The sequence below is a fragment of the Ptychodera flava genome, chromosome 20 (assembly GCF_041260155.1).
Source record: "Ptychodera flava strain L36383 chromosome 20, AS_Pfla_20210202, whole genome shotgun sequence".
NCBI classification, from domain to species: Eukaryota; Metazoa; Hemichordata; class Enteropneusta; family Ptychoderidae; genus Ptychodera; species Ptychodera flava.
In genome coordinates, this window is record NC_091947.1 from 27779769 (window position 1) to 27793701 (window position 13933).

At 39.4% G+C, this 13933-nt stretch overlaps 1 protein-coding gene across 1 annotated transcript in view; it reads left to right on the top strand.

Annotated features, from left to right (window-relative positions):
- LOC139120482 (insulin-like growth factor-binding protein 7) overlaps positions 1 to 13933 on the top strand; it is a 200108-nt gene that overhangs the window by 175911 nt on the left and 10264 nt on the right. The gene's annotated exons all lie outside the window — the stretch shown is intronic.

A 13933-nucleotide genomic window follows, 5' to 3' on the forward strand; every position in this document is an offset into this window, starting at 1 on the left:
ACATCGAGGCATGTAATACACCCGTGGCCACTTTAGTGTTGATCAAGCCAGTCTGGTACAAAGCAGAAATTCTGTCTGCAGAAGGGTGATAAAACGGTTACTTTACCCTGTATCAGTGGTGATAATGATCCTACTATCGGTACCCCATGGACACGCCGATTAGCCTGAAATTAGGGAGTGATTATAAAATACACTGTATACAAATGATGTTGACCACAGCATTTGCCCTATCAGTACTCAGTATCTGCTAAAATTCATGTGTTTCAAATGTAGACAGTGTTAGAAAACATCACACATTTTGTGCCGATTTCAATATTGCAGTGAATGAATACCAACGATACTACAGCGTGTATCGCAAGTGTCGTGTTCAGACTCTGTTCAGACGCGGGAATTGAGAAAATGACAATTTGAAAATGTTAGCGATTAAATTACAGACATCGCCCGTCTTGACTGCAAAACTTTCGAAATAAACATTCACTTGCACTAAGCCATGTTTCTTTCCTACAAACTGTGAATAAACGTACTCCAATTTCACTTGGTACGAGAGAAAAGGTAAGAGTAAAGTACAGTCGGGGTAGCATTTTACATGTACATGTATTCACATGTGTGTAACCATATGAACGACACTTTTCTCATCCCGGTTGAAGGGAACTTGTCCTGATACATGTACATCTCTTCCAAACTTTTCTGGCTCCCTCCACGCTTATCTTAAAACGCTTGCTTGTTTCTTTGTAAGCTCCTCGTGATACCTCGCTAGGTGCCGGATTGCCACCACAATCTCTTATAATTTGCCCCTATGATATTCGCGATTGTTGTTATTGATGTTCATTGTCGGAGTGCAGACTTACAGCGTGTCTACAGTGCAGTGTTGTGATCGATTTGAATTGGGCAGGCGAGACATTTTAGTAGAACGTTATCTCAATCCTAACAGTGGGGTGCCGATAGTGAACCTTACATTTATTAGCACCGATCACCACTTTGTTTCGTTTATACAAACAGAATTTCTGCTTGCACCAGACAGGCTTAATCAACACTAAAGTGGCCACGGGTGTAAGTACTTCCGGGGACTTACCTACGGGTAAGCTTACGGATATCCACTATAAAGTCTGTGGCGCCACCCGATCCTTTGAACAGTACAACGGGTATTGTGTTCTCGTGGTTGACAGCATGTGCGACTTCTATTATCGTCTTGATTCCTCCCCCGACAGACAGGAGAACGATCGATCGACCTTGAAAAAGTTAACAGTAAAGAAAAATCATCAATGATACTGAGAAAAGAGCTTGATACTCGTCCACCCGTGCCATGCCATCTGTCCTCCCATACAGATATTTAGAGACAAATTGTTACTCTCAATGTGGTTACGCACGCGCAGTTAATCTTGTACGTATAATGGCAACTAAATAGGTAAGTATAGGCAGACATACAGACATCTCCATCAAAGTATCTGCATCGTGTAAATACCTCTGTTTCCTAGTTTACACATCTTGTGTTCGAATTGACTTCTGAACCATGTGCCATGTCGGTAACCAGGGTCACGGTCACGAGGACGCACTAGCAGTACACGTCGGCGATGTTCATCGAGATCCGTTGGCTTACTTTGATCCTCTGGTTGGTCAGTTATTATCTATATGTAACAAATAAAAAAGAGTCCGTTACACTCCCGCAATGTCGTCATTGATGTCCACGCTATTGTCTTGCGAAAAATCAATTTGTGAGACAGAGAGACAAGTCAGGAAATGTCAAAAGTTTAAGTTTTTGCACAGTCTCTTGGTGGGCTATTCAGCTCTGGGACTATTCGCCCCATAGACGAGTGTGCAGAAGCGCGAAACAACCCAAGTCTGGAAACAGAATGGCTCTAAAAACCATGTCACATTCCGTGTCCAATTTCACTGTGAAAATTAGCAAGTTCATCTATCATGCAACCGTCGATCGTTCCCTATCATTCTGAAATTTCATACCTGATACTTTATCTGATTCAAAAACGCTCGTTTCGTGTGATTTTCGGCCGAATTCGACAGACACCTCGCCAAAACCTGAAGGTGAGCAACATTCCGGTCACCTCTTGGGTAACTCCACTTTACTGACGTTGGCGCTGCCTACCCATGAGGGATGACTGGAATGTTGCTCACGCTTATGTTTTGGCCAGATGTCTCTCGAACTCGGCCGAAAATCACAGGAAATGAGCATTTTGTAAGCAGATGAAGTATCAGGTATGAATTTTCGTGTGATTTTCGGCCGAGTTCAGAAGACACACGTCGCCAAAACATAAGGCATGAACAACCTTCCAGTCACCCCTCATGGGTACGCGGCGCTAACGTCAGTAAAGTGGAGGTGCCCAACGTCCACTGTGAGGTGACCGGAATGTTGCTCACGCTTATGTTTTAGCGACGTGTCCGTCGAATTCGGCCGAAAATCACACGAAACGAGCGTTTTTGAAGCAAATTAAGTACCAGGTATGAATTTTGAGAATGATAGGGAACGATCAACGGTTACATGATAGATGAACTTGCTAATTTTCACAGTAAAATCGGACACGGAATGTGACATGGCGTGGTTTTTATAGCCATTCTGTTTCCAGACTTGGGTTGTTTCTTGCTTCTGTACACTCGTCTATGGGGCGAATAGTCCCAGAGCTGAACAGCCCACCAAGCGACGATGGTTTTTGGCCATGGGACTAGAGAACGGTATATGTCGTTTATAATTAATACTTCAGATATAACAACATTCTCCAATTCTGAGCGCGTAGGTTACCATTGCAAAGACTTTCCACCTACAATACCTTCACTATCACACAGACATCAGAGTGCAGGAAATCGTAGCCACTGCCAATATATGCAGTTGTGTATTACATTTTATTTTATCGTCCAACTTTTGACATCAATTTGATGAAATCTTGCCTGAATAATAGCTTACACATCAAAAATATAAAGCTTAAGATACAAAAATAACTGGAATGGTCATAATAGTCATATTGCTATTTTGTTGGATGGTGTTGCAAAACAAACAGGTAAGCAACAACAGTAAGTTGTCACTGTGCTATCTATGAATTAATTCAGTGTTGGCATGTCAGAGTAAATAAACTGCACCCTGAGGCCATATTGGATAATATTGCAGACAAATTAACATTCATGTGTTTGCTACAGAATGTTGACCCCGTGACATTACACGAAATTGGTATTGCCATCTGTTCATCAGACTTGACTGGATGTAACCACCAAGTCTTTATATATAAAACCAACAGACAGTCAAGTGCATACTTGGATACAAAATAGCTCGTATGAGTGGATTCGTGAGCTTTACTATACACACGCGATTGTGCAGTACCTTAGTCCAAGCTTGGCGGTACTCTAAGCTTGGGTGAAGGTTCGCCAATGCTCTTCGGCCAAGCTTGTTGTCGATAAAGATTAATCCATCTTGTTTGCAAATCTTGAGATAAGGATTGTCTCCAAAGCTTGGAACAGGGTTATTGCCAAATCTTAAATTAAGCCTACCTGGGATTAAGCTTTAGTGAAGCTTGGCATTTTAACCTTCACCTAAGGACAAACAACAGAGCTTTACGTATGGCCGGGAAAACGCAGACACGCAGTTTGGTCGATATCGCGTTGTATTCGAGTGATTTGTCCAAAATGCGGACACATTATGTGTAATAACCTCTTTATCATTCATGCATACATTGGTTATGATCATTTGCCCGGCGCCATTCCGATATTTGATTCGAAATCAATAGACATGTGCCCTTTCTTATTCATTATTCGCGCTGTACTCATATGTAGAAAGTTGGTTACGAAGTAGTGATGGTAACCGTTTCACTTGTTGATATTATTCCGCTTTTGGGCCATTCCACTTCACTGGGTGGTTGTGGTAAACTTTCACATTAAACAGTTTAATTATAAAGATGTCAATCCGGGTTTTCATAATATGAAGGATGCTAATAGGCCTATTTGTTTGAAGTACCGCATTAAATGTGAAACGTAGGCTGGAGTGCGTAAAGAGAGTAATTTTTCAACTCCGAAAAATACTCACAGCCCTTCATGAAAGTTACAAGGCCGACCAAAATCCGGTCAAATTAGACCTCGTGCAACTCCCCGCCGCCCGGAGGTAAATCTGCAGATGTACGGCCTCTACGTACGAATGCAATGTGGATTTACGTTTAATAGTAGATGTGACAGTCAGTTCATCTTCAAGAATTATCCATGCCCTTCCTTACACGTCCCATATGCCGAATTTATCATCTCAGAAAGGATTTTGTGAGCAGATTAGTGAAAACTTGAAGTGAGTACAGCTTCGTAACTTGTATACTCTATACTGTGTACAGTTTGTTGCAATATACGAATAAATCATTTCAAAGGTATTTACATCGTCTGCTCTTTTTTGTCGTTGGCTTGCCTAAATATGACTAAACTTGTTTAAACGACCTACATTAAAGTTTGTCTTTTTGGGAGTATCTTTACCTAGTAATATGATTTGTGTCAAAATCTTACAAGGAACAGGATCACGAACTTTCTGAGCATGAATCGTAAGGTTTGGTGTGTGCATCTCTTCGCCGTCGTGTATTTTCAGAAGTGTAGTCGGATTTTTGTGGCTCATTTAAGGCTATACTCGATATAATTCAGTACATCGGTATTAAAACTTGTCAACAAGAAACTTGTCATATAGCGGTTAATTCATAAAAGTCGTGATGCAGTCGATCAAGCCGCAATGTTCTTCCGCTGTGCAGACGACATGAAATTGAAAAGCACCGGGCGTTAAGCGTAAGTGTTCCTGTCGCGATGTCGGTCTCAACGCAAACATATTTCAACGGTTACACATTCGTGTTTATTGAAAACAGAGATTAAAATGGTGTTATTTGGTGGCACTTGGGGAGTATTTTTTTCAGATTTTTTTCGTATAAAAACTCTTAAGGAAAGGAGATCTGAGACAGGGTTTCATAACTTTTATTACAGTTCACTGATTTCAATTATGAAGATTACATTTTTTGAAAACGAAAACATAGCGAGAGACATACATTTATTCATCGATGTCAAAATTATCACGGTGACCATAAAACTCAGGCTTGCGGAGCATTTTTTTTTTGTATAAAAACTCAAAGGAAAAGAGATCTGAAACAGTGTTCCATAACTTTTATTACAGTTCACGGATTTCAATGAAGATTACATTTTTTGAAAACGAAAACATAGCGAGTCTAGAGACATACATTTATTCATCGATGTCAAAATTATCACCGTAACACTCACGTGTTCTCATCCTCATACACGTCCGACCGAGCCTAACATTAGGTTGTTTTGCTTTGGGAAGGAATACACAAACGAAATTCTAACCTCCTATAAAAACTTCAGTGTACTCTCACTGTCCTTGGTTACCCTCAAGCTCCTTGCCATGTTTACTCAGCTAAGTCGGTTACCTAATGCACGGTCCCTATGGAGTGACCGTGGCTAACGTAACATTGCGGACTGAGCCATGCAAATATGGCTGCCTTCGATGAGTTGCACATGGGCTTATGATCTCGGATGACATCACAAACTCGCGAGATTTGCAAGATCGATGAGAATTACGTTTGCAGTCTGCAGGATCGAGGCTCACGCTCGCATTTTGCTTGTAAATCACTGTCAACTTTTTTCCCCGTACATTTTATTGTTTTATGTTTCAAAAAAGATAATCTTTTTCATTTCTGGCAAGGGGGCGCTCGGAATTTACAAGAGGGCGCCACGCCCCTGTTACCTTATTCAGGGAGAACACTGCTTTTATAGGTCAAATGTTGGGTCAAGTGACCCAAAAGCTACAGTAGAAACGAGGATGATAAAAAGCTTATCCGTAAAGTTCGGCCCAAGGTTTACTGCCCAAGCTTGGAACAAGATTTTTAAGTTTAAGCTTTAATAAAGGTTAGTTGCCTAAGGTTCAACAAAGGTGTGCAAGGATAAGCTTCAACGAATCGTGGGCAAACCAGTCTTAAATTAAGGTCGTTACGCTCACCATTGTACTTAGCATCTGCACCAAGCTTCATATAAGCTTTGACTAAGCTTGGACTAAGGTATTGTACAATCCGTGTGTAGTATACTTCTAAATAATATGGCCTCGCTTCGCTCGGAAAAGTACTGGCGGCAGAATACACCGTATCCCTCGGGAAATACCTTCGGAACTTCACAGAGTGCCCTCCAAGGCCATGGGGTTCTGTTATTATTACATATGTTCACCAATTTTGTCAATCGTTGTCGAAAAAAACAGGTAATCACGACACAGCCTGTTTGCATATAGATTCTATATAGTGTGCATTGATATGCTGTCAATGAACTTTTCATCAGCTGTGAGCTCACTGATTGGCCAAGGGAAACTTTCTATTATTCATATGCAAATATTTGATGCAGGGTACAGAGTTCACTATGTCACTGTATTTCCATCTCGACCACAGGGTACACGGGCTTGTTTTTTATTTGTGTCTGTTTGTTTGTGTGTATGTTTGTGTTTGTTTATATGTTATTTTTAATAAAATAACAGCGAAAAGCTGTTTTGTTAATATTTGTCAATAAAGAGCAGTTTATTTGTTTATTTGTTTGTTTATTTATTTGTTTGTTTGTTTGTTTGTTTGTTGATACGTATTTCCGATGGTTAGGGTTAGGGTTAGGCTTAAGTTAGGGTTAGGGTTAGGGTTAGGGTTAGGCTTAAGTTAGGGTTAGGGTTAGGGTTAGGCTTATTCACTCCCGTAGGGTTAGGGTTAGGGTTAGGCTTATTCACTCCCTCTATATATTGAGACATATAGAGGGAGTGAATAAGCCTAACCCTAACCCTAACCCTAACTTAAGCCTAACCCTAACCCTAACCCTAACTTAAGCCTAACCCTAACCCTAACCCTAACCCTAACTTAAGCCTAACCCTAACCCTAACCATCGGAAATACGTATCAACAAACAAACAAACAAATAAATAAACAAACAAATAAACAAATAAACTGCTCTTTATTGACAAATATTAACAAAACAGCTTTTCGCTGTTATTTTATTAAAAATAACAAATAAACAAACACAAACACATACACACAAACAAACACAGACACAAATAAACAACAAGCCCGTGTACCCTGTGTCTCGACTAGACAACAAAAACATACGCAAACAAAGACGTTTTCGGACAGAAATCTTACATATTTCAAATACGTGTGAACAAAATTGGTATTTAGAGTAACAAGATCGATTGTAATAAAAATTACAATGACTGAAACTTTAAAATTGTACGCGAAATTAGACTAATCAGAGTCCGAGTAAGCTTGCCGCTGTCAGATCTACGGTGAATGAAACACGGTGGTGCACAGAAGAAAGACGCTGTTAAGAGTAGTTTTCTGAGGCCGCGATGTTGAATGTGAAGTTGGAGACTCCTCCGGTGATTTGATAATAGCACGGGTAACTGGTTTTGAACTTGCTGGCTACACCACTGCAAGGATTGCGAAGTACTGATCGCCGCGTTGCCGCAGGAACCGATCTATCACATTTGTCTCTGCCTAGCTGCAGTACGAGTATACCCAGGCAAAACCTCGAGCTACTGTACTGCAGCTAGTCTCTGCCATGGCCGACACGGGTATTGCACTATCGCTTGTCGATGTGCTCGATCACGGCACAGTCCCTCTATCACAGTCCCTCTCTCACGAGGTCACGGGTTGAATTTGGGCATAATTTTACAAGTGGTATAGCCACAAACTGATGACGTCAAAATCGCCGTACACAAAACACAGACGCCCCGTAATTGCGGCACTGACTAACTAATAAGGTTAAAATAATATAAATTTGCACTTTCTTCAAATCACTGTCACAATCTCCGACTGCATGCTTAGTTTTTGTATCGGGTGAAGTACAGTGGGGGCCAGGAATTGGGGTTAGCTGACAAAATTGTCGGAACTTCGCTCGCTCCGTTCCGACAATTTGGTCAGCTAACCCCAATTTCTGGCGCCCACTGTGCTTCACCCGACACAAAATCAAGCAAATGAAGACCATCACAGACTTTTTACGGTTAGGGTTAGTTAGTTCATGTGATCGCGGTAATAATTCCGTCTCATTCCGGGTACAATACGTTCCCTCTCACGTTTTAATTTTCGTGGCATATCCAACGAATTGTTGTTCACGTTTTCATCTACAATAGCAATGAAATATCGCATTGCATACATGTTGAGTGACGAACCACTTTTATATAAATGTGTATCCTGTCAAAAACGGAACACACACCTTTCGTTTGTAAAAAAAGGCAGCAAATGACAAATTCAATAATAAATGTCAATCAAAAATTTTCAACATATAAAACATCCTAAACAAGTGACAATTAATACTTTAACTGTGCAAATACAACAAATAATATGAACAAATATTAAAACAATAACAAATCTGCACAACAAACATGACAATGCAAAAAATAAAGATAAGTAATAAAGCAATCAATGCAGAGGCACAAATTCAATAAAAGAAGGAAAATGCGTAAGAGACTTTCAAATCATTACAAGTGAACATTATAAATTAATCAGTTCCTGCTTAGCATTATCATCCTAACGTTTATATGAAACATTGCATCCCTCTCCCCCAACTTGTTCTCGTGGAGTACAGGTTATGGGTGGTGCTTCACATGCTGGAGGTGCTGGGATCGACACCCGGTAGGGGTATTAGTTGTTGTGTAAAAAGAACGTAACTTAAAAATAACACTTCTCTCCCTTGACATTAATCAACCATTGCTTCCACATAGGTATCAGGCTGGCTGAAGAAGACATGGATAGAGTAATAGGATACTGCAAAATGAGGGGAAGGAGTGAAAATAGTAAAAAATTGGGACCCTTCTTTTCAATCATTTCCCCTTAAGTTTCCAAGCCCCCGTTCCTGACTCTTACCCCCAAAGTAATTTATCGCCCCTTTTAGAACGTAACCTTTGACCTAATTTCCATAAGTACGCACATCTTTGACATCATCAGTTTGTGGCTATACCACTTGTAAAATGATGCCTGAATTTGTCATCAACCCCACTCAATATTACTCATTTGCCGTTGTTGATATTCGTATGCGAGTGATTTACTGTAACTGGATACCGATCACGAATCTAGATCATATATTTCGTCGCTGTTTCTGTACGCCAGCTGACGTAAACTCAGGTGCAGCCAGTGGAGCTATTCATTGAAATAGCTACTCCGGGAGCAATTTTTGAGGGCAGGGGAAATTTTAATTTTGCTTGGGCAGGGGACATATTTTTAGGCGTCAGGGGAGCAATTTTTAGGTTTTTTTGTCGGGCAGGGCAGATACCGGTTGATTGTCCAGGGACAGGGCTTGGCGAAAAACGAGGAGAGAGGAGAAGTTGAGCCATGGTGTTTCCGGTAGAAGTCCACTGCAGTATGTATCTGTGCATAGGAATGTTCATTTTCAGGGGAAATTTTTCACAGGGCAGGGGAAAATCGACAGTTTTTTTCATCTCAGGGTAGGGTAGCTTCATGTCTGCAGGGGAAATGGAATTACAAATATTGAGGGGGATTTTTTGAGGGCAGGGGAAATCGGCAAGCTTTTTCGCCACAAGGCAGGGGAACTTCAAACATTGACAGTGGGAGGGGAAACAGTCAAAATGACAGTGGGAGGGGAAACAGGCAAAAATAAGTGGGGAGTGGGTAAAAATGAAGTTTGAGTGCGGAGGGTAAGTCGAAAAAAATTCAGTGGGAGGGCAAATTTTGAACAGCTAATTAATTACCCTTATGACTTAAAATTAGTCAGTTCACATTACTTGTCATTCACAATATATCTTGTCGTAGTAAAGACTCCTTAAAAAGTGCATTGTTCGTTGGCTGCACCTGTAAACTGGCAAGCTTTACGTCACGGTCGTGGGTCAAGCTCGACTGGTTTGGAAACTCTCAAGTATACAAAAGTTTTCGCTGTTATTGTCCAAAGCCAGTCGTTGAAAACAGCAACTTCGGGACGCGTTTTCATAAGGGTGTTTCCGTTTATTTTTTGCAACCTGACGAGGGCTAGAGCTTTGACGTCTTCGGTCGACACAGCAGCAAATCTTGCAGATGTCAACGGCTTCGCCGGTATACCGGTACACCGCTTCCATCGTAGTCACAGTATTTTGCTCCGTCCGTGCCGAGATATTAGTTTCACTTCGATAATAAAATTCTGATTCCAAATGTTCGAAATAAAAACAGTTCTGCCAATCGTAATAATTATTTTCTTCCACAGATATACAATCCGCTTCAGTATTTTACCAATAGAAAGTAGTACGGGATAATAGCTAATTTGCATAATTTAGCGTGAAATAATTTCTTAACCATGGTTTTCTATGTAAACATTATTTAATGGCACGTGACCTGTTTCTGAAATACATTGAAGTTGATAAAACACGTGAAATACTTTGCTGAAAGCAAGCAATTAGTAAAACATTTAAAAGCAGTGATAATTAGCTCTATCAAAAGCTAAAATCCTGAGAAAAGTGTCACAGTTTTTCAGAAAATGCAAAAAATATAGAGGGACTATATTATCTTTGTCTGTGAAAATACCAACTTTATTTCGCTGCCAACAAATTGGTAATCTGTGGTACATATGTAATAATGAACCTGTATGGCCATCTTATTATTAAACTAGTTCGCGCCTCGTAAACGAAAGACTGAAACTTTTGCTCAAACTTTCCCAAAGCGATGTTTCAACCATTCTCTTTCAAAATCAAAAATCAAATCGTAGGTCACCTTGCAACTTTTGGTACTGGAGAAGCAAATTAGCCGATATTTACCGATATTTGAAATTCAAAATGTTCGCTATCCCCTGTGTTATGTCTACGAAGGAAAATGAAATTCCCGATTTTCACATAACTGAGCAAGTAAAAACTGTATTTACTACGTAAGCTTCAAAATTAACTCCCACAGGTGCATTGTAGGCCAAAAGAATATTCCAAAAGTTTGAGAGTTCGAATATCTGTTCCAAGGGCGTATTTTACCTTAATTTTGTACACCTTGGCCTATATCGAGTGTTTCGGATTCTAGATAATATAAATGATTTTGAAATCAGGAACACAGCAATAAAATCCACAATACGCTGAAAGACAACGTAACATGATTGGAACTAATTTGGGATAATTGGATTTTCATATTTTTCAAATTTCTCAAAAGTGTTAGGTACCCTATAGCTGAATGTTGCAAGATTACAAATTACTCATAAAAACCAGTGTTTAACTTAAAAAGAAAAGCAGATGAGCTTACATTTGAATATTAAACCGAAAGTACTTCACCATCAAATTGTCCCAAATTAGTTCGAATTGTATTACGTGCATGAGTACTAGGCGACCAACGGTGCTGCTTGCATTCCTCGAGTAAAAGGGTTAATTAAAATGTGAAATAATTTATTTGCATACGAACTAAACTTACACCTGGGCGAATTTCCAACCACTTCATTCTTCGTCTCTCTCGCCATTGCATACTTTTCAACACCTCATTGACAATTTTGATGACTCCGCGATCGCGACCGGAGGTAATAACGAGAGTACGATATTCACTGTGGAAGACCTGTTGGAGAAATTGTATTTTCGAAATAAATATGAAGTTATACTCGATAATGAGCTAGCAAACAAGCATAAACGTACATACATGTACATCGCAACTTGACGAAAGCACTTGTGACTCGTTCTCAGCGAGGACCATGCGTTTATTTTTCTATTTTTGATATTTGTCCTGTGAAGCGTTTAAAAAAAAGAGTTATCACAAAGTAAAAATTGTTTGAATGTAAACCTACATGTTATCATCACTGAGGAATACTTTGATTCTGGCAGGGAAGTATTACCACAGGCAAAAGTGGTTCCCTTCTAAAGTTGCTTCAACGACATAATTCAGCACCATGTTTGTAAATGAAACCTTTCATTATTTTAACATTTGTTTTGCCAGTGGTACTGCCACCAACTTTCCAATAGCTTGTATTATAGTTGAATGTCGTAGCTTGTTAATCAAAGTGTGAATCACGCACCTTTTTAAAATCATGTATTAATCGCTCTTCCATTTTCTTATCAAATGATACATTTTTCTCTTCCGTCCCACCGGATACAGAAATGACGTTGTAGGGTCCTGATTCCGGAATGTCAAGGAGGGACATTATTTCCTCAGGGGAAGTGTCTTCCGTAAAATTATTCATATTCTAAAATAAAGAATTTATTCGAGTACACTGTTAATTATTATACTGTTGGTATAACAATATTCATATAACAGAGGAACACATTCTTCTTTCTTTCTATCTATTCATTCCATCCGAGTAGATTCATTGTTCATTATAATTACAGTAGCCAATAGTTATATTAATTTGGCATTCATTGTGTTATAAATAACTTGTACTAATTGTTTATCGATGACAAGTCACTATCGGTTGATCAGCATTTCAATTTACCACATCTATGTTGTAACATCTATGTTCATTGATTCGTCACATGTAAATGTTCCTCGTACAGGTTTTAAAAAGTTTCACACCACCAACATACATACATACATGCATACATACACACACACACACATACATACATACATACATACATACATACATACATACATATATACATACATACATACATATTACATACATACATACATACATACATACATACATACATACATACATACATACATACATACATACATACATACATACGTACGTACGTACGTACGTACGTACGTACATACATACATACATACATACATACATACATACATACATACATACATACATACATACATACATACATACATACATACATACATACATACATACATACATACATACATACATACATACATACATACATACATACACACACACACACATACATACATACAGACAGACAGACAGACAGACAGACAGACAGACAGACAGACAGACAGACAGAGTGACATACTGTAATACATGCAGAGCTAGAAATACATTTGACCACAAGGTATTATTTGTCATGACAAAAGTGTAAAAAATATGTTATTCATAAAGTTATGATTATGAAAATTGTTGATAAACATGTAATCTTTCGGTCATTATCGTACTCTTACAAAAGTACCCAACTGCACTGCAATCCAAAATGGTCATCGGTATTTATGCCAAATTCATGCAGTTGTTGTATAGACTTTCAGAAATAGAATCTATAATGAACACTTATGCGTGCTATGTGGCATGTTTATTAGGCCTGCCATGAGGAGCCGTGGGTCATCAGAAATGGGTTGAGGGGTAAAGCGATCGGTTTCTAGTTAAAGACACGGCCAAGAGGGGAATGGAACGGATGCTGTAGCCCGAAGAAAGGCCAGATTACAGGTATTCTATAACACACCTTAGGCTAATGTTATTATATCTTATTTTTTAATGTACTTTCATATATTGCAACAAGTTAAGTTGGTGAATTCTCCATATCGGTAACAGTAGTGCCAATTTCCTCCCAAAAAGGCAAAATTTCCTAAGCATTTAACGTGACGTTCTAAGTTGCACTTGAATCTATGAAGCCAACGAGCTCTTCAAGTTCCTATACTCTTGGAATGGAAAATAAGGCTGTTTTAGAGTCTCTCTGCTCAACCCGGGCGCTCAACAGGTTCTACACACGCGATTGTGCAGCACCTTTTTCAAAGCTATGTCAAAGGTAACACGAAGCTTGGCGTCGAAGCTTAGTACAATGGTGAGCGTGCCAACCTTTATTGAAGTCTCTGCCGTCCAAGATTCGCTGAAAACTCCTTGCATACGTTTGTCGAACCTTAGGCAAACTGACCTTTACAAAAGCTTAACTTCCAAATCTTGTTCAAAGATAGTGCAGTAACCTTAACTGAACTTTACGTGTAAGGGTTTAATGATTTTTGTTTCTACTAGCTTTGGGGTGCCTTGTTGACCCAGTATTTGACCTAAAGGTTATTTTGCCCAGTTTAGGGAGCCGATTCTGCTGCCGAGTCTTGGTAAATTAATGGTTTCAAAGTCATGACCACATG